This window comes from Sus scrofa, chromosome 4, assembly GCF_000003025.6.
Source record: "Sus scrofa isolate TJ Tabasco breed Duroc chromosome 4, Sscrofa11.1, whole genome shotgun sequence".
Lineage (NCBI taxonomy): Eukaryota > Metazoa > Chordata > Mammalia > Artiodactyla > Suidae > Sus > Sus scrofa.
In genome coordinates this window covers 36,599,917-36,622,667 of record NC_010446.5, presented here as the reverse complement: position 1 = coordinate 36,622,667, position 22,751 = coordinate 36,599,917, and the positions used below count along the sequence as shown (strand labels likewise).

The 22,751-nt window shown below is 40.0% G+C and overlaps 1 long non-coding RNA gene across 2 annotated transcripts in view; it reads right to left on the bottom strand.

The window, feature by feature from the left end:
* The window catches only part of LOC110260247, a 104,583-nt gene that overhangs the window by 29,883 nt on the left and 51,949 nt on the right, over positions 1-22,751 (bottom strand). Inside the window, exon 3 of one of the 2 annotated variants that reach the window (XR_002343183.1) lies at positions 9,019-9,079. The exons of the other annotated variant lie outside the window; for it this stretch is intronic. This is a non-coding gene — a long non-coding RNA (uncharacterized LOC110260247). The remainder of the gene's footprint in view (positions 1-9,018; positions 9,080-22,751) is intronic. 2 annotated transcript variants of the gene reach the window in all.

The window sequence follows — 22,751 nt, the reverse complement described above, 5'->3', positions numbered from 1 at the left end:
TGCAAAGATGGTTCACTATCCATAAATCAATCAATGCAGTACACCATGCTAACAAAATGGAAGATAAAAATCATATGCTCATCTCAATAGATTCAGAAAAATCATTTGACAAAATTCACAACCATTTCTGATAAAAACTCTCAGCAAAGTGGATTTAGAGAGAACATATCTCAACATAATAAAGCCCATATATGACAATCCCTCAGCTAACATCATACTTGACTGTGAGAGTCTGAAAGCTTTTCCTCCATGATCAGGAAGAATATGAGGATGCCCACTCTTACCACTCCTATTCAACATGGTACTGGAAGTCCTAACCAGAGCAATCAGGCAAAGAAAATAACTAAAAATTATCTAAATCGGAAAGGAAAAAGTAAAATTGTCTTTATTTGCAGATGGTATCAACTTATACAGAAAACCATAAAATACCACCAAAAAATGTTAGACCTAATCTATGAAGTCAATAAAGTTTCAGGATACAAAATTGACATACAAAAATCAGCTATATTTCTATACACTAACAGTGAACTCTTTTAAATAAACAGTCCCAATATACAATTGTATCAAGAACAATAAAATACTTAGGAATATATGTAACCAAAGAGGTGATATCTGTACACTGAAGACTATGACTTTGATGAAAGAAATGGAAAAAAGACACAAATAAATGGAAGTTATCTTATGTTCATGGATTAGAATAATTATTATTGTAAAAATGTTCACACTGCCCAAAGCCATCCATGGATTTAATGCACTCCCTAATAAAATTCCAAGGGTATTTTTCACAAAAATGTTAAAAACAATCTTAAAATTTGTATGGAAACACAGAAGACTCTGAATAGCCAAAGCAGTCCTAAGAAAGAAGAATGCAGCTGGAGGTGTTTTATACTTCCTGACTTCAAACTATACCACAAGCCAATAGTAATCAAAACAGTACTGGCCAAAAAATAGACTTACAGACTCAAGGGAAAAACTGAAAGCCCAGAAATAAATCCATGAATATATGGTCAACCAGTATCTGACAAGAGAGCCAAGAATATACAATGGAGAAAGGATTATCTCTTCAATAAATGGTGTGGGGAAAACTGGATAACCTTATTCAGAAGAACGAAATTGGACCTGTAACTTGCATCACTCACAAAAATTAACTCAAAATGGATTAAAGACTTAAACATAAAACCTGCAATCATAAAACTCCTAGGAGTTCCTGTTATTGCTCAGCAGTTAACGAACCTGACTTGTATCCATGAGGATGCAGGTTCAATCCCTGGACTTGCTCAGTGGGTAAAGGATCTGGCATTGTTGTGAGCTGTGGTGTAGGTCGCAGATGCAGCTGGGATCTGATATGGCTGTGGCTGCGGCATAGGCCAGAGGCTACAGCTCTGATTGGACCCCTAGCCTGGGAACCTCCATGTTCTGTAGGTGCAGCTCTAAAAAGATAAATAAATAAATAAATAAATAAATAAATAAATAAATAAATAGTAAAACTCTTAGAAGAAAACAAAGAGGTATAACTTCTTAACAATGGTCTTGGCAAAAAATTTTTGAATATGAAATCGAAATTTGCACAAACAACAAAAGCAAAAATTAATAAGTGGTACTACATTAAATTAAAAAGCTTCTGCACAGCAAAAGAAAATTAACAAAATGAAGAGGCAACCTACTGAATGGGAAAAAATATTTGCAAATCATGTATCTGAAAAAGCATTAATATCCACACTATATAAAGAACTCATTCAACTCAAGAGTAAAACAAACAAAAAACTAAACAATACAATTAAAAATGGGCAGAGGAGCTGAAAAGATATACACATTTTTCCAAAGAAGATATACAAGTGGCCAACGGTATGTGAAAATGTGCTCAATATTACTTATCATCAAGGAAATGCAAAATGAAACCATAATGGGTTATCACCTCACATCTGTTAGAATGACTATCTTCAAAAAGAAAAAAAAATCACAAGTGTTGGTGAAAATTAGGAGAAAAAGGAGCCCTCATACAATTTCGGTGGGGATGTAAACTGGTACAGCCACTGTGTGTGCAAATGTTCATAGAATTTTTATTTATAATTTCCCCAAACTGGAAGTAACCCAATATTCATCAACTGAGAAACAGATGGGCAAATTGTGATATATCTTTACAATGGTCTACTACTAACAAAAATGAATGAACTACTAAAACATGCAACACATAGCTGGATCTCAAAAGCATTATACTAAATAAGGCAGATGTGAAAGGCTCCTTTGGATTCCATGTACATGATATTCTGAAAAAGTCAAAGTTTATGGGGATAGAAAATAGAAAAGTGGTTGCCAAGGACCAGGGGTAGGGAAAAGAGGACATAAAGGAACTTTGTGAGGTGATGTAAACACCCTATATCATGGTGGATACATGCCTATATTTATTTGTCAGAACATGTGAGATGTACACCTAAGGCAATAAACCTGGGCAAAAAAAAAAAAAGCATCTTGTTCTAAAAAATCATTCTTCCACCATGCATCCTACTATTTCTTTATTTGCTTGAGTGTGAGGTCTCCTAGGGAAGGGACTTTTTCTGTTTAGTTTGCATTCAGCCAATATTTATTCACTGCTTATTATGTGCCAATATCCATGAACTGCTGGAGAACCAAGGTGAACCAGAGTTTGTTTCTGTCCTCGATATATTTGTCTTAGGGTTAGTTATATAACCTGATCTCATTCTTTTTCTTTTCGAGCAAGCTTGACACAAGAGTCATCTGAACTTCATTATTTCATCTTCCTGCAGTGCAGGTTTCCCCTCTATTTCAGTAAAATTCCTCTTGGTAGGCAACCAAAGACCTCTCATGACCAGATTCAGTGAAGGCTCTTCAGTTTTATCTCATCTGAACTCTTACGATGTCCGAACTGTTCATGCCATCGTCCCTTCCACCCCTTTCTTCCCCTGATTTTGAAAGCATCACTCTGTCCTGATGTTTGATTTTTCCCACAGACTTCTACACTGCCTCCTCAGTCATTTTCAATATTCCTCAGGGCCCTAATCCTTAGTTCTTCTCCTAGGAAGCTGCCCATACTTTCTCAAAAATAAAACTATTCTGTATGCATCTCGCTAGAAAATTTTGCTTCTCTATAACAGGGACCCCCAGAATAGTGCCTTAAATAAGACAGAAGTCTGGACATGGACCAGGGCTGGTTGGAAGCTTCCTCTGCTTGTGATTTTATGTGCAAGGTACAAGATGGTCTAAGTTGACTGACAGACCTCCAGCTATTACGTGTGTATTAAAGGCAGCTGGAAGGTGGAAGGAGGGAGGTAAGCCCTGGCCCTCACCCCTGCGCTTTTACGGAGACTTCCAAGAAACCCCACAGAGCAGTTCTATGAGAACTTAGTCACAGAACCACAATTAGATAGCATATGTATTTTTATATATATTTCATATTCATATGTAGAAGGATTTCAGGCAGTAACATGTCCAGATAAAAATAGAGGTTCTGGAAAAAATCACAATTTTGCAACCAACATGGTAAAAATTGATCTGGACAGATATCATCAGAGAATGCTCAATCCAGGGAGGACAGTTTGCTGCAGAGCAGAACATTCATATGGTCTTAAAGTATTTCCCCACAGATTGCTTATTGGTCACAAAGGGAGAAATGGTGACCAGAAGAATGGGGTGACCAGACAACACCCTGACCGAGTGATCGAGATGAACATAACCAATGAGGAGCAGGCAGACGTCATGTGGCCTCCAGATGTGACCCTGTGAAGGACACAACATTGCATATGTGGTATTCCAGCTGGACATGCAGAGCCTGAATCTAATTATGAGAAAACATCAGACAAACCAAAATTAAGGAACGGCCCATAAAAGAACTGACCTGTACTTTTCAAAAACGTCAGTGTCACGAAAGATAATGAAAGGCTGAGGAATGGTTCCAGATTAAAGGAGACTAAAGAGACAGGAGCCAGATACAATATGTGATCATGGACTGGATTCTGGATTGGAGGAAAGCAAAATGCTCTAAGGACCTTATTGAGACATTTGAATAAACTGGTAGAGATGCTTCAGAGAGAATGAACAGGACCTGAGGACTAGCCTTGAATCTGTTTTCTTCTTTCTATCCCCAGAGCCACTGTCTTAGTTCAGTTTCTCAGAATCGCTCCCCTCAGCCGTTTGCTAGAATCTTCCAAGTAATATCATGAAGTCCTTGTCTTTCCCTTCCAATCTCTCCTCCATAGTGTCACCAGAGAGTTTTTTTTTTTGAAGCACAAATCTGATTATGCCAAATTCCCTGTCTTAGTCCATTTGGACTGTCCTGACAGAAGTAGCACAAATCGGATAGTTTTTAAACAACAAACATTTATTTCTCACAGTTCTGGAGGCTGGGAAGTCCAGGATCACAGTGTCAATAGGTTTGGTGTGTGATAACAGCTTATTGTCTCGGGAAGGGCTGCCTTTCCCTGGAACCTCACATAGAAGAAGGCCCAAGAGTGCTTTCTTGGTTTCTTTTGTAAGGGCAATAATCCCATTTATGAGGATTCAAACCACATGACTTCCCAAAGTCTCCACCTCCTAATATCACTATGTTGGGGGTTAGGATTTCAACATGTGAATTTGCAGAGGACACAAAGTTTCCATCCATAACATTCCTAATTAGAAATCCCCTGTGGCCTAATCTTAGCCATTTAAGATCCTTCTCTACATGGATTCAGAGTTCCTGGGGGGACATCTCTCTCCTGCACTCCCATCTCCAATGGTTCCCATTCTTGAATTGTTCCCTCCACCTTCGGTGGTCGTGACATAATGCCCAGGATGACATAAGGAAGACAAGGATGGGATGAAATCAGCCAGCAAGATAGGAAGTTATTTTAAAGCTTTTACCTAATTTGAAATATAGGCTGGACTATCATGTGAAATGGCTCCATTAAAATTTTTTAAAGGAATTAATTTTTCAGAGAAGTAAGTGTCTACTGTTGGTGCCAACTCAAAGGAAAGGGCAAATGAAGATGGGTTTGTTGGCTGACTTCCACCCTGAAATTTCCTGTGAGGCTATGCAATGCAGCCAGTTAAGGATCTCATTATCTTACTCAGAATTATTCTATCAACAGCCCTTTTCCCCTGTCACAGCTGGTGCTGAGAGCCATAAGTTATACAACTCCCAGTACTCCCAAAGTTGAAAAACTTTGCCTAAACTAAAATAAATCACTGTTGTTGAATCAAGTGACCTACAAGTTTCCCAAGAGAATTTTCTTTTATATTTTATAGTTAGGTGGTGAAAACTCATGATTTTTTCTTACCCATGAGGCTTTTCTCCCATTTCCCATCTGTTTACTCCCTATAATTTTTCCAAAATGCTATTCCATCAATCTGTTCAATTAAAAAAAAAAGATTGCTTACCTCATTTGATCTCAGGAATAGGAAAGCTTCATAGGAATTACATTTAGTGATGAGCTGATATAATTCTTTTTTTCTAGACTTAGCAAATAAGATTACCAGCACACACATACTCATCTAGAATTCAAGGTAGAAGATCCAGCTATCATATATTAACAGCTATTCCATAGATCTGTATCTATGAGTTTTAACTGTTGTCAAGAATTCCCTTAAAAGTCAAGTCTCTGTTTATATAACATAGTGAGAGAGGACTGGGAGTATAATTGTGAATTGCTTGCGTGAAGAATATTCATTCTGCACTAAGAATATCCATTCCACTATGTAAGTGGAATCCTAATTTGTAACCAAACACCGCATTCATTTCCATATAGGAGAGATGGTCTATAGAGCTCCTAATAGCTTTGTATTTCAGAGGGATGCTGCGACATCATTTCATAACTAATCTGTGTCTATTTCTACTCTGCTCCATGAATTTAAAAAGTCACTTACCTTGTAGTCTTGGAGTAAATGAAGTAGTATATTATTTATGACAGCAGCAATTTCTAAGCTATGGGTCCATTTAATATAAGTTATTACACTTAGATTCTAAAATCATCCAAGATTTACAATTAGACTCCGGGAAATCAATGGAGAAAATCTGAGTTACTCTTACCTTTCCAGAGAATATTCCTAGTTCATCAATGACCATGTAAGTTTCCAAAGAATTGCCAAAAATCTTACATGTTTGATGCTCCTAAATACAATAGTCTAGTGATCCCTCTTTTAATGAACAGATGATAACTTCTCCACACATCTCACAAGCTTGTAAGAATCTTATAAATGAATTTATAGGAAAAAAAAATATACAGGAGTTCCCGTCGTGGTGCAGTGGTTAACGAATCCGACTAGGAACCATGAGGTTGCAGGTTCGATCCCTGGCCTTGCTCAGTGGGTTAAGGATCGGGCGTTGCTGTGAGCTGTGGTGTTGGTCGCAGACACGGCTGGGATCTGGCGTGGCTGTGGCTGTGGTGTAGGCCGGCGGCTACAGCTCCTGTTAGACCCCTAGCCTGGGAACCTCCATATGCTACAGGAGTGGCTCAAGAAAAAAGACCAAAAAAAAAAAAAATATATATATATATATATACAAAGTATTATTCTACTATTAAGTATTATTATTATTAAAAATAAATTTCTTAAATTGCAGATATGATCAGCAAAGCATAAATCTTGAGAAACCATTTAATATTATTTTCTGATAATAAGTAGACATAGATCCTGTTTACAAACCAGGAAGAATAAAGTTCCAAAGCCCAATCTCATTACTCATTGCCAAAGTGAAACCAGCAGAGCTTGGAAACTTGTCTTGGGGTGAGCATTCTAGGGCCTGGACTTGACCTGAATTGTGCCCCCTCCCCCCGCCACCTTACTGAAAATAGCTAGGGTAGTATATTTTACTAAAACTTAATTTTTCCCATTTTCTAAAACAGTCAACCACTACAACAGATTGAGCACTGAGGACAGGGTAGGATGGGGGTGGAGTCCTATGTCCAGCATAGCTGTGCTGGTTGTTTAAGGCTGGCATCCATTCTGACTGATCAAAGCATATGCCATTTATCATCCTCCTCCTCATCTCTATTTAAAAATTAGGCAATTGAGAGGTTAAATAACATTCCCAAGGTCTCATAGCTGATAACTGCTAGAACCGGTATTTGAATTCAGTCTGCCTTCAGAATCTGCGCCTTGACCTTGACACTATTGACAAGTAGCTGAATGCAAGGGCCTGCAGAAGTATCATATCCAAGATGTGTAGAGGAATCAAATGAGTGGAGAGGGTACAAAGAGGAAACGGCAGAGTCCCAGAGGTAACTCTGTCTGCCCCACCCCTAGAAAGGGCCTAGAAAGAATTTCTATAGCAAAAGATTATGCATTCAGGGAGCATGCGAATTGGATCGGAACTTGGGAAAACGGATTGATGTTTTCCTTTTACAGATGGAGAAAATGTTGTACCAGAGACGTTGCATGAGTTGCCTAGGGTAACATAGTTCATGCATTCAATTAATCATTCACTCAGTCCTATACTGTGCTAGGTACCAGAGAAATAAAGACATCAGGTCACCTTGTCGGCCTTCAAGAAAGTTACATTTCAGCCCAGAAAACCAGATATGGAAAATCAAAATTATGAAAGAACAAGAACACTATAATAATACTATAAAAGAAATTTGAGCAAAATGTATGAGAACACAGAGACTTTCCCTGGGAGAGTTCTTTTCTCTCTCTCTTTCTCTCTCTTTTTAGGGCTGCACCTGCTGCATTTGGAAGTTCCCAGGCTAGGGGATGAATCGGAGTGACAACTGCCAGCCTATACCACAGCCACAGCAATGCAGGATCTGCACCACATCCGCAACCTATACCACAGTTCACAGCAACGTTGGATCCTTAACCCACTGAGCAAGGCCAGGGATCGAACCTGCAACCTCATGGTTCCTAGTCAGATTTGTTTCTACTGCACCACAACAGGAACTCTACCCTGGGAGAGTTCTTGAAGGCTTCCCAGAGGAGTCAGCATTTGAGCTGAGCCTTGAAAGATGAGTAGGAGTTTCTCAGGTAGAGAAGAAGAAGGTCATTTCAGGCAGTCCAGCTGACAGGTGGAAAAGTGCAAACTAACACTCCTCTATCTTCACTCAGTCCAGCCCTCATCCTTCCATACTGCCAGGGAAAGAAATCCCCAGTCTTCAGAAGCATTCTCCATTGATCCAGATACATGCCAGGAAAATACACACAACCAGGGGTAATTATGAAAATTTTAAATCATTTCTACTCTCCTAATCCAAGAATTTCACATCTCTTACTACTGACTTCATTATACCTTGCAGCTATATGTAAATTACACACCAAAGATATTTTAATGTATCTCCTTACTCCCTATGTTAAAATGGCACAGATACAGAGAGATTAACTTGTCCAATAAGGTAATAACGATGCTAGTCTGACGGCAGTGTCCATCATCTGAAGCCCACTGCTGTACGGATGTCTCAAGATATGCTTCCCCATGCTTCCAACAGCTGAGATGAAAGAAGGGCTCTGGGTTCCTTCCATGAGTGATAAGAAGGGCCAGCTTTTACCTGGGGCTATGCTCAGTCCTCTCAACTCCAGGGCATCATCTGTGCTCAGATTTTCTCAAACGCTTTTATGTGAACAGCTCCCTGGTTTTCCTGAGCAAATGCTTCCTTAAAGAGTATTCCTGTGTAAGCACAGGCAATGACTGACCTGTACCTACACGTCAGTTTCCTACAGAGAAAATTTGAAAGCAGACACACGTCTCTTAACAATGCAGCTGCTTCTTGCATACAAATTATTGTATGTTCATTTATTCATTTTTCCCCAACACATATTTATCAACTACCTTCTCTGTATTCTGGTCATGTGGCGGTAAGTCAAACAGTCCATATTCCTACCTTTACGAAAGCCATCTTCTCTTTTTCTTGGCCATGCCTACGGCATGTAGAAATTCCTGGGATTGAACCCATGCCACAGCAGTGAGCCACTTCAGTGACAACAGCAGATCTTTAACCCAATGTACCACAAGAGACTTCCCCTGAAAGTCATATTTAGCTCCTTGGAGTCATTCCTCCACCATTTGCATGTGAGAAGAGGCTCTAGGCTACTCACCTGAATAATTACACAGCCGCATGGCTTCCTATGGCTGCAATCTGCGCATTTCCACAGGGGCCTGTGGTTAGAAGGGGTATATGTTATAATGCTCTACTGTCACCATTTTGGAATTTTTACAAATTTATGAACAATAGCGCTGCATTTTCACATGGCACTGGGTCTTGATTACACAGCTGGTCTTGATTAGCCCCGGAAGCACTAACTCCTTGCTCACAACACTAAAAACTGCTTGCAGTTTTGAAATGGCTATTTTTTCATTCACATTTCAGAAAACTGTGGGCCAAGTTTTTTTTTTTTTTTTTTTTTTTTTTTTAATCAAAAGTCAAACTCAGTGTCCCAAGGTGATGGCGGCTGGCTACTTCGTCCTTGCCCATCTCACTCCAGGAATCACCATGCCTTTTTTGAATATCACTTGGCTCCTGTAACTCTGGCAACAAAGTTCATTGAAGACATGAACGTACTTTGCTTACTGACTAATAAGAAAATAGGTTTAAACTTGAGGAATCGTGTCTTGCCCCAAACCAGTGACTCCATCACTTCTTTTTGAGACCCCACTTGCAACCACTTACTTTTCTTCCTCTCATGTTCTATAAAGTGATGGCAGTGGTGAGCTGTTTGTCCCTTGGATACCACAGGGGCTAAGCGGATGCGGCAGAACTGGAACCAGGAATACCTGTGACCCTGCTTTTGTGATGTAGGCACCTGGACTCTAGAGTCTTCTATGACCTTTATACCTCCTCAGTGTCCACCACCCATTTGGCTCTTTTTTTCTTAAAACTTGCTCTATGTAAAGTGGGAAAGAGATCAAATCAACTTTTTTTTTTTCCTCTCTTTTTAGGGCCACATCCATGGCATATGGAGGTTCCCAGGCTAGGGGTCTAATCAGAGCTATAGCTGCCAGCCTATGCCATAGCCACAGCCACGCCAGATCCGAGCCGCATCTGAGACCCACACCACAGCTCACGGGAACGCCAGATCCTTAACCCACTGAGCAAGGCCAGAGATGGAACTTGAAACCTCATGGTTCCTAGTTGGATTCATTAACCACTGCGCCACGACAGGAACTCCATATCAACTATTTTTTTTTTAATCAAAACTCCAATGACTGGTAAGACTTAATGTGCATCTCTTCTCATGATAATTCAATTTTAACTAGGTGCCAAACCCATTGATCCTGGTCAGGGCTGAAGAGCTGATGGGAGGATTTGAGTCCTGTCAGGAAAGCCTGAGGCTGTGTGGGGAAGCTTGGGGAGGAGGTGAGAGAAGTTGAGAGGAGAAATCTTTGTTGCTCCTGGCTGTTATTCAAAAGTGGTCCTAGGAGCTCCTTCCTGCCTCACATAGAATGGAATTGCTCTGTGCTTCCAAATATGGATGCTGTAAGCTAGGTAGAAAAGGTAAACTGAAAGCCAGGTCACAGATCTCAAAGCCCAAAGAAATAAGTAGGTGTTTCAAATGGTAACTGGGGCATAAACAGCTTTGTGAATTAGTATGGAAGGAGATTCATCCTGCCGGGTCCCAGTTAACACGCTTGTGACAGTCTGTTCTGACTCAGACTGTTCTCGAAGTGGAAGCGAGTCTATCCATAGACTTTTCTTTTTCCTGATTATCCGCCTTCCTTACCTATGAGCCTCCTTTGTCGCTGGCAGATAAATTATGTCTCACTGTTGCTGTTGATCTTCTGGCAGCTATGCCTGCAATATTATTTTTTAATTTTTTTTTCTTTTTTTGCTTTTTAGGGCTGCCCCAGGATAGGGGTCCAATCAGAGCTGCAGCTGATGGGTCTACACCATAGCCACAGCAACCCCCAGATCCTTAAGCCCCTGAGCGAGGCCAGGGATCGAACCCATGTCCTCATGGATACTAGTCAGGCTCGTTACCGCTGAGCCACAAAGGGAACTTCCTATGCCTGCAATTTTAAATTAAAAAACTAGCACAGGATTTCCTGTCATAGTTCAGTGGTAATGAACCTATTATCCATGAGGATATGGGTTCAATTCCTGGCCTTGCTCAGTGGGTTAAGGACCCGGTGTTGCCATAAGCTGTGGTGTAGGTCACACATGTGGCTCAGATCCTGTGTTGCTGGGCTGTGGTATAAGCCAGCGGCTACAGCTCCAATTTGACCCCTAGCCTGGGAACCTCCATATGTCGCAGGTACGGCCCTAAAAAGACCAAAAAAAACAAACAAAAAAACTAGCACAAAGGAATTGACTACTGTGGACTACTAGCCTAAGAGGAATTGACTACCATGGACCACTAGTCTAAGAATATACACGAAGGAGGCAAGCATCTTCAGCTCATTCAACAGAATCAGCTTGCTGGAGGGAGCTCCTGGAAGCTAATGAATTGGAGTGTCATGATATTTTTGTTCACCCCAATTTTGTTGTGTAAGTTGAGATGAAGTACAACTGTAATTAGATTCTAACAAAAGAGGGGGCACATGTCGTGGGGATGGATTTATTCACTGAGCTGGGAGAGATCCTCCAGGGAAGAGAGAAGGCATTGGAGGGAGAGAAGGAAGCAGTAGATGGTAGAGCATTGGAGTTGAATTGGGGACCAAACTTCCCCCTTCAAGAGAAGTGAAACAGGGTGCAGAGGACCAAATAACATGGCTGTGCAAAGAAGCCTCACCCCGGTTCAGGCTGGGAGGTAAGGGGTGGCCCAGATGTCTCATGAAGAGTGGTATGGCTTCCAAAGGGACAGATGTAGGGCATGGCATGTCAGGGATGAGGGGCATAGAGATGGGATTGCCTCATCTCTTGGACACACTGTTCAGTAGTCAAAAGAAGCCGAAAGTTATATGATTTACCTTTTAGGGTTATAAAAGAGAGGCAGATATTAAAATATGGATAGCATCAAAAGACAGACTCAAGATGATCCAGTCAAACCCTCATGTAGTCTTTGGAGGCATCTGAGGTTCTGGTACCTGAGTGGAACCACAGGCATATTCCTTCTCCCTGGGGCAGAGGCAGGAGTTTGATGGCAGTAGGGGTACCAGGAATGCAGCAGAGCAAATGAGTGGGTTGCATAAGGCAGGAAAAAAAAAAAAAAGAAAGAAATGCTTCACTGGGGTCGATTCCTCACTAGGCAGGTGCATTGAGGTGGGTGGATGGGCCTGAATTGTCGGGGGATATAGGGTCCCTAGACATCTAGGAGTAAAAGAGACTCCACTGTAAGACCTGGATGTCTGGAGCCTCCCTTTGAGGCAGGGGTCTATTTGGATTGGGGAGAAGTTTATAAAGCTGGAAAGCCTGTGCCATGAATACTGGTGGCCGGGGCAGGGGTGGGGGTGGGGAGGACCATCTCATTCTTGATCTGTTGATCAGAAAACCACCATCAAATCTAATCTTTTACTCTATCTTTTTGCTCCCAAACAGAATAATAAATTCAAGTCTTCCTCCTAAACAATGCATTAAAAAAAGGCTTATCAGCAATTTGTTCAGAAATTGTTTTTCAGAAATTGAAAAGCCAGCATGTAGTTAAACCACAAATCTGAACTTGCACGGCTCCCTTTTGTCCATGAGGAACGTCCACTAGGGAGGCGAGATGGATGCAGAGCCCTGACCACAGCTCTCCATGAGATAACTTGGACTTGCACAAGGTATTTGGAAAGAACTGCCAGAATTGAGTGGTTAACGGCATATGAGAGGTAAGCGGGAGAGAAAGCAGAAAGCAGAGCCAGCTTGGGGCAGTTTGGGTTTAGACGTGACATGGTCAAGCTGTTACGGGGATGGGGGAGGGGCATCCAGGTGGGAGCATCTGACAGGCCTGCAGGGAGTTTGAGACTGTAGCTATGAATGGGATTCCTTTGCTCAGAAAGTGGTCACTGATGTCATGAAGGTGGGTGAGGCCATGAGGAGAAAGGAGGTCAGAATATGGGAGGTTCCATAGTCAGGAAAATGTAGATAAAGAATGTCGAGAAGGTGAATCTGAGGAGAAGAACCACACTATTGCCATGTCTCTGAAGTGGAGAAGGAAAAACTGATTGAGGACATCAAGAGACCAGTAGACGGGCAAGGAAAAGAATTTTTAGACTTGGCAGATTAAGTTCACAGATGCCTTTTAAGGGTACAGCTTCATGAGATTTCTGAGAAATGGAAGGCCAGTCTCAGGGGGTTGAGGTGGGACTGACTTGCAAAGAAAGTCAGCCATGATTTTCTTCTGCAAAGTTTGAGTTTAAAATGACAATGCCAAAAGGGAAATATTAAAGGTCTGAGTCACCAACATGGAATGAGGTTTAGAAGGGGCTGTGGGTTTTTTGAAAGGCAGAGAGTAAACCAGAGAGAGGCAGAAAAGGCATGCCAACATTTTTGGAAACCTTTGTCATTTTCAAAGCACTTTCTTATACAACCCCTTATTTCAGGCTCCCAAGAAGCCTCTGAAGGCAGGTGCCAGCATTTCCATCCTATAGATGAGGACATTAAACCTCCAAGAAGTTGTGGCTTGCCCAGGGTGTCACAGCTGATTTGTGGCAGCTCCAACCCTGTCTTCTTGTCCCTGAATTCTAAGACATCATTTCAATTCACAGTTAATGAGCAGTATTTTCAACAGTGAACTTGGATTCTGGACCTCAGGGTTCCAGCTTTTGGCCAAAGTTGGATGGGATATGTGGTTACTTGCTGGGGATAAATATTCCATGTGTGTTTTGGTGAGGAGGATGGGGGAGGGAGGCGAATGAGTCAAAAGTCAGCTGGATTCACCTGGCTCAGAAATATGAGACCAAATGCATTTACTTTCTCTCACTGGAAGCGTAACTAGACTAGCTACTCTTGGCAGCATTGGTCTCTCAGTAGGTTAACTAGAATTTATTGAGTATCAATTGTATGCCAGAGTCCAGCGTGCTTAAGGCCACCAAGATCCAGCAAGTCTCCATCTAGTAACTGATGCGTGAGACAGAGTTATCATATAAATATACGCAATCACTATGATAGTTGCAAAATTGTTTAGAATAAACAGTCACTGAAAGGTTGTTTTTGCAATGTTTGGCACACAGTTTTTGTTCTAAATGAGTGGATGTTAGCTGAACAAAATGATCAAATGTATGAATGAAAGAGAGTTAAGGAAAATGTCCTGGAATTAAGTGAGTTCAGTGGAGGGTTAAAGAAGAAAAAGCATAGGATGTTTAAACATATGTGTGTTGGGGTGGTGATGGGGAGCTGGGGTTTAGTAGCAAGCAGACAATTGCTCCAGGGATCCGGGCAGTTTGAACCAAGATTCAGAGGTGGTGGAGTGTAGAACGGATGCAGGAAGGCATCAGAAAGGCATCTTGATGGACATGAAGCCTGGGGTTTGGGATAAGAGAGAAATGGAAGAAAGCAAAGGGACATCAGGAACTAGCTAGCTACCGTATTTTCTTCTTTTGCACATCTTTGAGAGAAGCTCACAGGAACGCTCCTTTTGTCTGTAATGGGAATTCTAATCCAGGCACACCTCCAAGCCAATTAGCCTGCTCTTCTGTTGCTGTTTTTACTCCTCTTCCCTGTCCTAGTATCCTACAAAACCTTGGCGCAGGGTGAGAGTGATAATATGTCTTATCTGTAGGAAAATGTTAAGGTAAACAGCCCCATCAGTTTCTGAAAAGATTGTGCTTTGTGCTGCTTACAAGGCATAAAACATTAGATTTGTGAATGTGAGTTAGTCAAGCAGGAGCCTTGAGCTTAATTTTAAAAGAGGAGAGTGAAGAAATGCCACCTTTATTATAAAGCATCAACTTTACTGCCTTATCCTTCTGTGTCCTGTTTAACAGATACATGCCTTTTATTTTGTGAAGACAAGAAATAAATGCTATTGAAATCTTCCGTAATTTTTCATATAGAAGTCAATTTTCCCTACCAGATTAGCTGAACAAAAATAGCAACAAAAGAAAAAGGTATTTTTTTACATGACACAGAAATTCCAACAGCAGTTACACATCAAAGTGGCTACTGAAAATATTCATTTTTATTAAATTTTTTTTTTTTTTTTTTCTTTTTAGGGCCTGCTCCCATGGCATATGGAAGTTTCCAGGCTAGAGGTCAAACAGGAGCTACAGCTGCTGGTCTACACCACAGCCACAGCAACAGGAAGTCTGAGCCACATCTGTGACCACCTACACCAGAGCTCAAGGTGACACTGGATCCTTAATCCACTGAGTGAGTCCAGGGATCAAACCCACATCCTCATGGGTCCTAATTGGGTTTGTTAACCGCTGAGCCATGAAGGGAACTCCCGGAGATATTTATATTTTACTGTGGTGTCAAATCACTTTGTTTAGGCTCCTAAAGAAATGTTTATGAGATGTGTCATATATGGTCTTCTCTGTATCATTTTTTTTTCTGATAAAAATTTAAACGAGCATATAGTAGAATAACAAATGTTTATCGGACTTGGGTAGGAAGGGGTTTTTGCTTTATATTATAACCTCTTATATTTTGTCAAACTAGGCTTTGACTGTAGGTTGATTCTCCTTGATTGTATTATTTAGTTCTGCCAAAATACACAGCTATTTAGAGTGAAATATTAAGTTCCTTTTGTACTGTAGCTCTTTGCTAGAATATCTAGTAGTATTTGAACTGGGTTTCCAGATAATTGTTCTAGTAATGGACTCCATATATTTAAGAGAGCAGTAAGGTGTAATATAGTGGTTAAGACCATAAGCAGTGAGTTAGTTAAGAAATAGGGCTCTGGCGTTATATGGCTTGAGTTCAGATCCCAATTCTGCCATTTACTATTGTGATCTTGGATGAGCCACAGTTTCTTTGTCTGTGAGGATAAGAGTGCTTAAAGTAGGGGGTTAATATAAGGATGAGATGAGTTAATATATAGAAAATACTCAGAAATATTATGGTTCATCATAAGCACTCAATAAATACAAACTGTTACTGAAAGGTTTAGTGCTACTTAATTGTGGCAGATCCACCATTTATGATTCTCTAATCTTTTTTTCAGGAACATCTTTATTGAGATATAATTCAATGCTACAATTCACCTACCATAAAATTCACCCTTCTTCTCATTTGGTAATGTAACTGCAGGAAACTGTTCATCACTGTCTCTACACACTTGGGCAGCTTTATGCATAAGCTTGGTCTTAGGGGAAGAACAGCAGTACTGTGAATAATCTTCCCCTGTTGTCTAAGGAAAGAATAATTCTGGGAGTTCCCACTGTGGCACAGTGGGTTAAGACTCCAACTGCAGCAGCTTGGATCACAGCAAAGGCGCAGGTTCGATCTCCGGCCCAGCGCAGAATCTGGCGTTGCAGCTCAGATTAAATCTCTGGCTCTGGCCTGGGAACTCCTACATGCCATGGATGCAACCATGAAAAGAATATGACAATTCTTTGCTGATTTTAATATATTTTATAAGAAAATTTTTCCCTCTGGTTTTATGTTATGGGTATTTTACATTTCAAAATTCAATATATGGGAGTTCCCGTCGTGGTGCAGTGGTTAACGAATCTGACTAGGAACCATGAGGTTGCGGGTTCGGTCCCTGCCCTTGCTCAGTGGGTTAACGATCCGGCATTGCCGTGAGCTGTGGTGTAGGTTGCAGACGCGGCTCGGATCCCGCGTTGCTGTGGCTCTGGCGTAGGCCGGTGGCTCCAGCTCCGATTTGACCCCTAGCCTGGGAACCTCCATATGCCGCCGGAGTGGCCCAAGAAATAGCAACAACAACAACAAAAGACAAAAAGACACACACACACACACACACACACACACACACACACACAAAAAATTCAATATATGGGTTCTGTGGGAGGTTGGGTTATATTATGTATGATTACTGTTGTAGGGAGGATATAATTGAAATTAAGCAATGTGAAAATTTCCCTGAATTCTTCAAAAATAAATATCCAATCATAAAATAAACTGATTTTTTTCCATTATATTTCTTGCCTCTAAATTAGGGATTAACCTACAGAGAGACTTACCTTTCCATGTCCATGAAAACTGTCTCCTGAGCATTTGAAACATTTAAACTTTAGAATTTTTACATGTGGAGTATTTCAAATGTCAATGCTTTTGATGGTTCAGGAGAAAATGCTGTTGCTATCCTTATGCTCTTGTGTGGTAGGCAGAATAATGCCTCCTTAATTATGTACACATCCTAGTCCCTGGAACCACTGACCATGGCACATTACATGGCAAAGGGAAATTAAGATTCCAGATGGAATTAAGGTTGCCGAACGGCCAACCTCAACATAGAGAAATTATCCTGAATTATCCATGTGGGTCCAATGTAATCACAAGGATCCTTAAAAATGGAAGAGGGAGGCAGAAGAGAAGACAGAAATGTGACAATGGAAGTGAGTCAGAGTGATGTGATATGGGAAAGGCTGAATGCTACTGCTGCTGGCTTGGAAGATGGGGGGAGGGGACCAGAGCCAAGAAATGGGGGCAGCCACTAGAAATTGAAAAAGGCAAGGAAACCCAGTCTCCACTAGAGTCTCTAGAAGGGAATACAGCCCCACCAATGCCTGGATTTTAGCCCACTGAGACCCATTTTGGACTGCTGACCTCCAGAACTGTAAGATAAATAAGTTACATTTGTATCTATAAGCCAATAAATTTGTGGTAATGTAACAGCAGTAAACAATAAGCGAATATAAAACCAAATCCAATAATATGTAAAAAGGATCATACACCATGATCAAGTTGGATTCATTCCAGGCTCACAAGGATGGTTCAACATATACAAATTAATCAATGTGATATGCCACATTAACAAAACGAAAGATTTTTAAAAGCCACATGATTATCTCAGTAAATGCACAAATGCTTTTTGCGCGTTTGATAAAATTCAATATCCATTCATGATAAAAAACTCTCACCCAAGTGGGTATAGAGGGAACATATCTCAGCATAATAAAAGCCATTTGTGAGAAACCTACAGCCAACATAATATTTGACAGTGAAAAGTGAGAACAGTGAAAACCTTTCCACTAAATTCAGGAACAAGACAAGGACACCCACTCTCACCATTTCTATTCAAAATGGTATAGGAAGTCCTAGCCACAGCAGTAAGACAAGAAAAGGAAACAAAATGTATCCAAATTGGAAGGGAAGAGGTAAAACTGTCACTATTTGCAGGTGACATTATACTCTATATAGAGAACTCTAAAGACTCCACACAAAAGCTATTTGAATTAATAAATGAATTCAGCCAGGTAGCAGGATACAAGATTACTATACAGAAGTCTGTTGCGTTTGTTTACCCTAACAAATATCAGAAGGAAAATTTTTTGTGTGAGTGTCTTTTTTGCCTTTTCTAGGGCTGCTCCTGTGGCATATGGAGGTTCCCAGGGTAGGGGTCTATCCCGGCCTACCCCAGAGCCACAGCAACTCAGGATCTGAGCCACATCTGCAACCTATATCACAGCTCACGGCAATGACGGATCCTTAACCCACTGAGCAAGGCCAGGGATTGAACCGGCAACCTCATGGTTCCTAGTCAGATTCATTAACCACTGAGCTACGATGGGAACTCTCAGAAGGAAAAATTTTTTTAAAAAAATTCCATTTAAAATCATGTCAAAAAAATACCTAGGAATAAAATTAACTAGGGAGGTAAAAGATCTATGTGCTGAAACCCATAAAACATTGTTAAATGAAATTGAAGATGATTCAAAGAAATGGAACAATAATCTATGCTCTTAGATTGGAAGAATTAATTTTGTTAAAATGGCCATACTACCTAAAGCAATCTATAGCTTTAATGCAAATCTCTCTCTCTCTCTCTCTTTTTTTTTTTCCTTTTTTTCTTTTTTTTAGGGTCGCACCCACGGCATATGGAGATTCCCAGGCTAAGGGTCCAATCAGAGCTGTAGCTGCTGGCCTATGCCACAGCCACAGCAATGCAGGATCTGAGCCATGTCTGTGATCTATACCACAGCTCATGGCAATGCTGGATCCTTAACCCACTGAGCAAGGCCAGGGATCAAACCTGCATCCTCATGGATACTGGTTGCTTCATTAACCACTGAGCCACAATGGGAACTCTGCAAATATCTTATCAAAATGCCCGTGACATTTTGCAGAGAATTAGAACAAATAATCCTAAAATTTATATGGAACCACAAAAGACCCAGAATTGCCAAAGAAATCCTGAAAAAAAAGATCAGACCTGGAGGCATAACCCTTCCAGACTTTAGACAATACCACAGAGCTACAGTAATCAAAACAACCTGTACTGGCACAAAAACAGACATATAGATCAATGAAACAGAAATAGAAACCCCAGAAATAAACCCATATATTTGCAATCAATTAATCTATGACAAAGAAGGTAAGAATATACAATGGAGAAAAAACAGTCTCTTCAGCAAGTGGTGCTGGGAATGAAATTAGAACACTTCCTTACATCATATACAAAAACTCAAAATGAAGGTCTAAATGGTTTAAAGACCTAAATATAAGATGTGACACTGTAAAAACCCTCAAAGAGAACATAGGACATTTGGGGACATAAATTGTAGCGATATTTTTCTTAGATCAGTCTCTGAAGACTAAAGAAATGAGAGGAAAAATGAAACCGTAATCAAAATTTTTAATGGTGCAAAGGAAGTCATCAACAAAATGAAAAGACAACCTATGGGATGGGAGAAAATATTTGCAGACAAATGTGACTGACAAAAGGTTAATATCTAAAATATCAAACAGCTCATACAACTAAATATCAAAAAAACCCCAAACAATCCAATAAAAAATAGACAGAAGACCTAAATGGACAATTTTCCAAAGAAGACATACAGATGGCTAAAGTTCACTCAAAAAGATACTCAACATCACCAATTATTACAGAAATGCAACTCAAAACCACAACAAAATATCACCTCACACTGGTCAGAATGGCTATCATCAAAATGTCTACAAATAATAAATGCTGAAGAGGGTGTGGAGAGAAAAAGGAGTTCTTACATACTGTTGGTGCAGCCACTATGGAAAACAGTATCCTTCTATAACTAAAAATAGAGCTACTATATGATCCAGCAATTCCATTCCTGGGTATTATCCAGAAAAAATAACTCTAATGCACAAAGATATATGTACTCCAGTGTTCATTTCAGCACTATTTACAATAGCCAAGATATGGAAGCAACCTAAATTTCCATAGACAGAGGAATGAATAAGAAGTTATGGTATATATCTACAATTGAGCATTACTCAGCTATAAAAAAAAGAATGAAATATTGCCATTTACAGCAATGTGTATGGACTTAGGGAATATTATCCTTAGTGAAATAAGTCAGAAAGACAAATACTATATGATACCACTTACATTTGGAATCTAAAAAGCAACACAAATGAATCTATACAAAATATAAACAGACTCACAGATGCAGAAAACAAATTCATGGTTACCAAAGGGGAAAGGGAAGATAGGAGGGATAAATTAGGAGTACGGGATTAGCAGATATGAGTTACTATACATAAAATATATAAGCAACAGGGTTTACTGCACAGCCCAGGGAACTATATTCAATATTTTGTAAAAACTTATAATGAGGAGTTCCCGTTGTGGCTCAGTGGTTAAAGAATCTGACTAGGAACCATGAGGTTGCGGGTTCGATCCCTGGCCTTGCTCAGTGGGTTAAGGATCCGTCATTGCCGTGAGCTGTGGTGTAGGTTGCAGACATGGCTCGGATCCTGAGTTGCTGTGGCTCTGGTGCAGGCTGGTGGCTACAGCTCTGATTAGACATCTAGCCTGGGAACCTCCATATTCTGCAGGAGCGGCCCAAGAAATGGCAAAGAGACAAAACAAAAAACAAACAAAAAGCTTATAATGAAAAATAATCTGAATATATAACTGAATCACTTTGCTGGGTACCTTAAACTAAAACAATATAGGAACCATACTTCAGTTTTTTAAAAAAAGATAGGAGAAAAAAATAGAAAGCTAAGACAATTTGTAAATGTTCAAATTATCATATCGAGTAGCCCAGTTTTCCGCATTGGGTGCCATTTTTGCCATTTGCATGTGAAGAAAAGTATTGACTTTCTGTATCTGGCAAGGGTTATGATTCTACATAAGGACCACAGCTGGCATCCTTTTAATATTTGTTTCTTCACCTGTCCAAATCCAGTCAATTAAGAGCCTTTTTTTTTTTCAATATCCAATGCTATTTTTAACATTAGCAGATCTGTACAAGCTGCACAAGGACACTGAATGTTAAATTCTTTTAAATTTATTTGCCAGGTGACAATTAATGATGATCATTTCTTGAGGGATGTTTCTTGGTCTCTTGTTAACATGGAGGATGTCATGTCATGTATCGGTAGAAGAGCTTCACTTTCTTTTCTTTCTGGGCAAAGCTCCTTCCCCTACCACCATCATGTGGCACAGTCTCCATCATGGTGCTCAGTCTCCTCGTGGTTACTGGCCCTCACATCACTGTGTGGCCCAGAGATGGATGATAATCCAGCTCTTCCCTGGTAATTCTGAACCTGGGCCCTGAGATCAAGTGTTTCAATCTCTCTGATGGTAAAGTGGTGAAATACCAGGGGTAGAAACAACTTGTGGCTCAGCTAAAAGAATAGAACAGAGAAGAGTAGCAGGGAAAAGTGAGATTGAGAGAGAAAAACCTCCTAGAGTTTGAGGTTTTGGCATGGTTTATACTTGAGGCAGAGCTGAATCAATGACCTTCTCAAAGTTTATTTATATGAGCAAATATAGTTTTTCATTTTGTTTTTTTTTGCCTAACCTAGTTTGAGTGGATTAGGTTTTGGTCAACTGGGTTTTGGTCTGTAAGGAAAAGAGCCCTGATTAGTCCTGACGAGTGTCTTTACAATCCAAGTTTGATTGATCTTGCTTCTGACCTGGGCTTAGGGGTTTCCCTATCTGCTAGAAATGCCACCAAGTAATTGTCACTATTATACAGCCTTTGGACATTTTTTATAAAATCCTTTCATAAATCAATTTTACCCTGATAGCTTGTGTTCAGTGATTTTCAAAAAATGTTTTGTGGAACCATTTTTACTCAAAATGATCTCTTGTAAAAATGAGGTTTTAAGGATAAAAAAAAAAACAAAAAAAAAACTAGGAAATGTTGAGAGAATCATAATACACATGATCACATTAAAGTCTCTGAAAAGTCCTGCATTAAACTAAGCTGATCAGATAGTTTACAAAAATAATTAATGGATTTTAAATGGAAAAAAGTTCACCTTATAAGTAAACACAAATTTAAACAATTCTATTTAAATCAGATTGACAAATATAAAGAAATTATGTTACTACACTGTTTTGGGTAGGATATGAGAAATAGGAGTTTGCATGCTTGGTTGAAGGCACTGTAAACTGCTACATTATCTTTAGAGGACAACAGACAATATTTATGATAAAAATACACACACAATTTGACCCTCCCCCAATTCTGCTAACAGGATGTTATCGTAGAGATATGCTTCTGCACATTCATTTCAGTTTCTTTTTTACATAATAAAAGACTTTAAATAACTTAAATGACCACCATATTGCACTGGTTATATAAATTATGATTCATCCATATAGTGGAATAGTATGTGCCCATTAAAAAAAAAATTGATTTAAATCAAGGTTTCAGTGGTACCACTGCTATTCTGGGCTAGGTAATTCTGTGTCATAGGCGATTGTTCTGTGTACTGCAGGATGTTTAGCAATATCCTTGAACTCTACCCCCCAGTGCCAGTAGAACCCTCATCCCCTGCCCAAGATGAGATAATCAAAAATATCTATAACATCACCCCCAGTTGAAAACTTCTGATATAAATGAACTG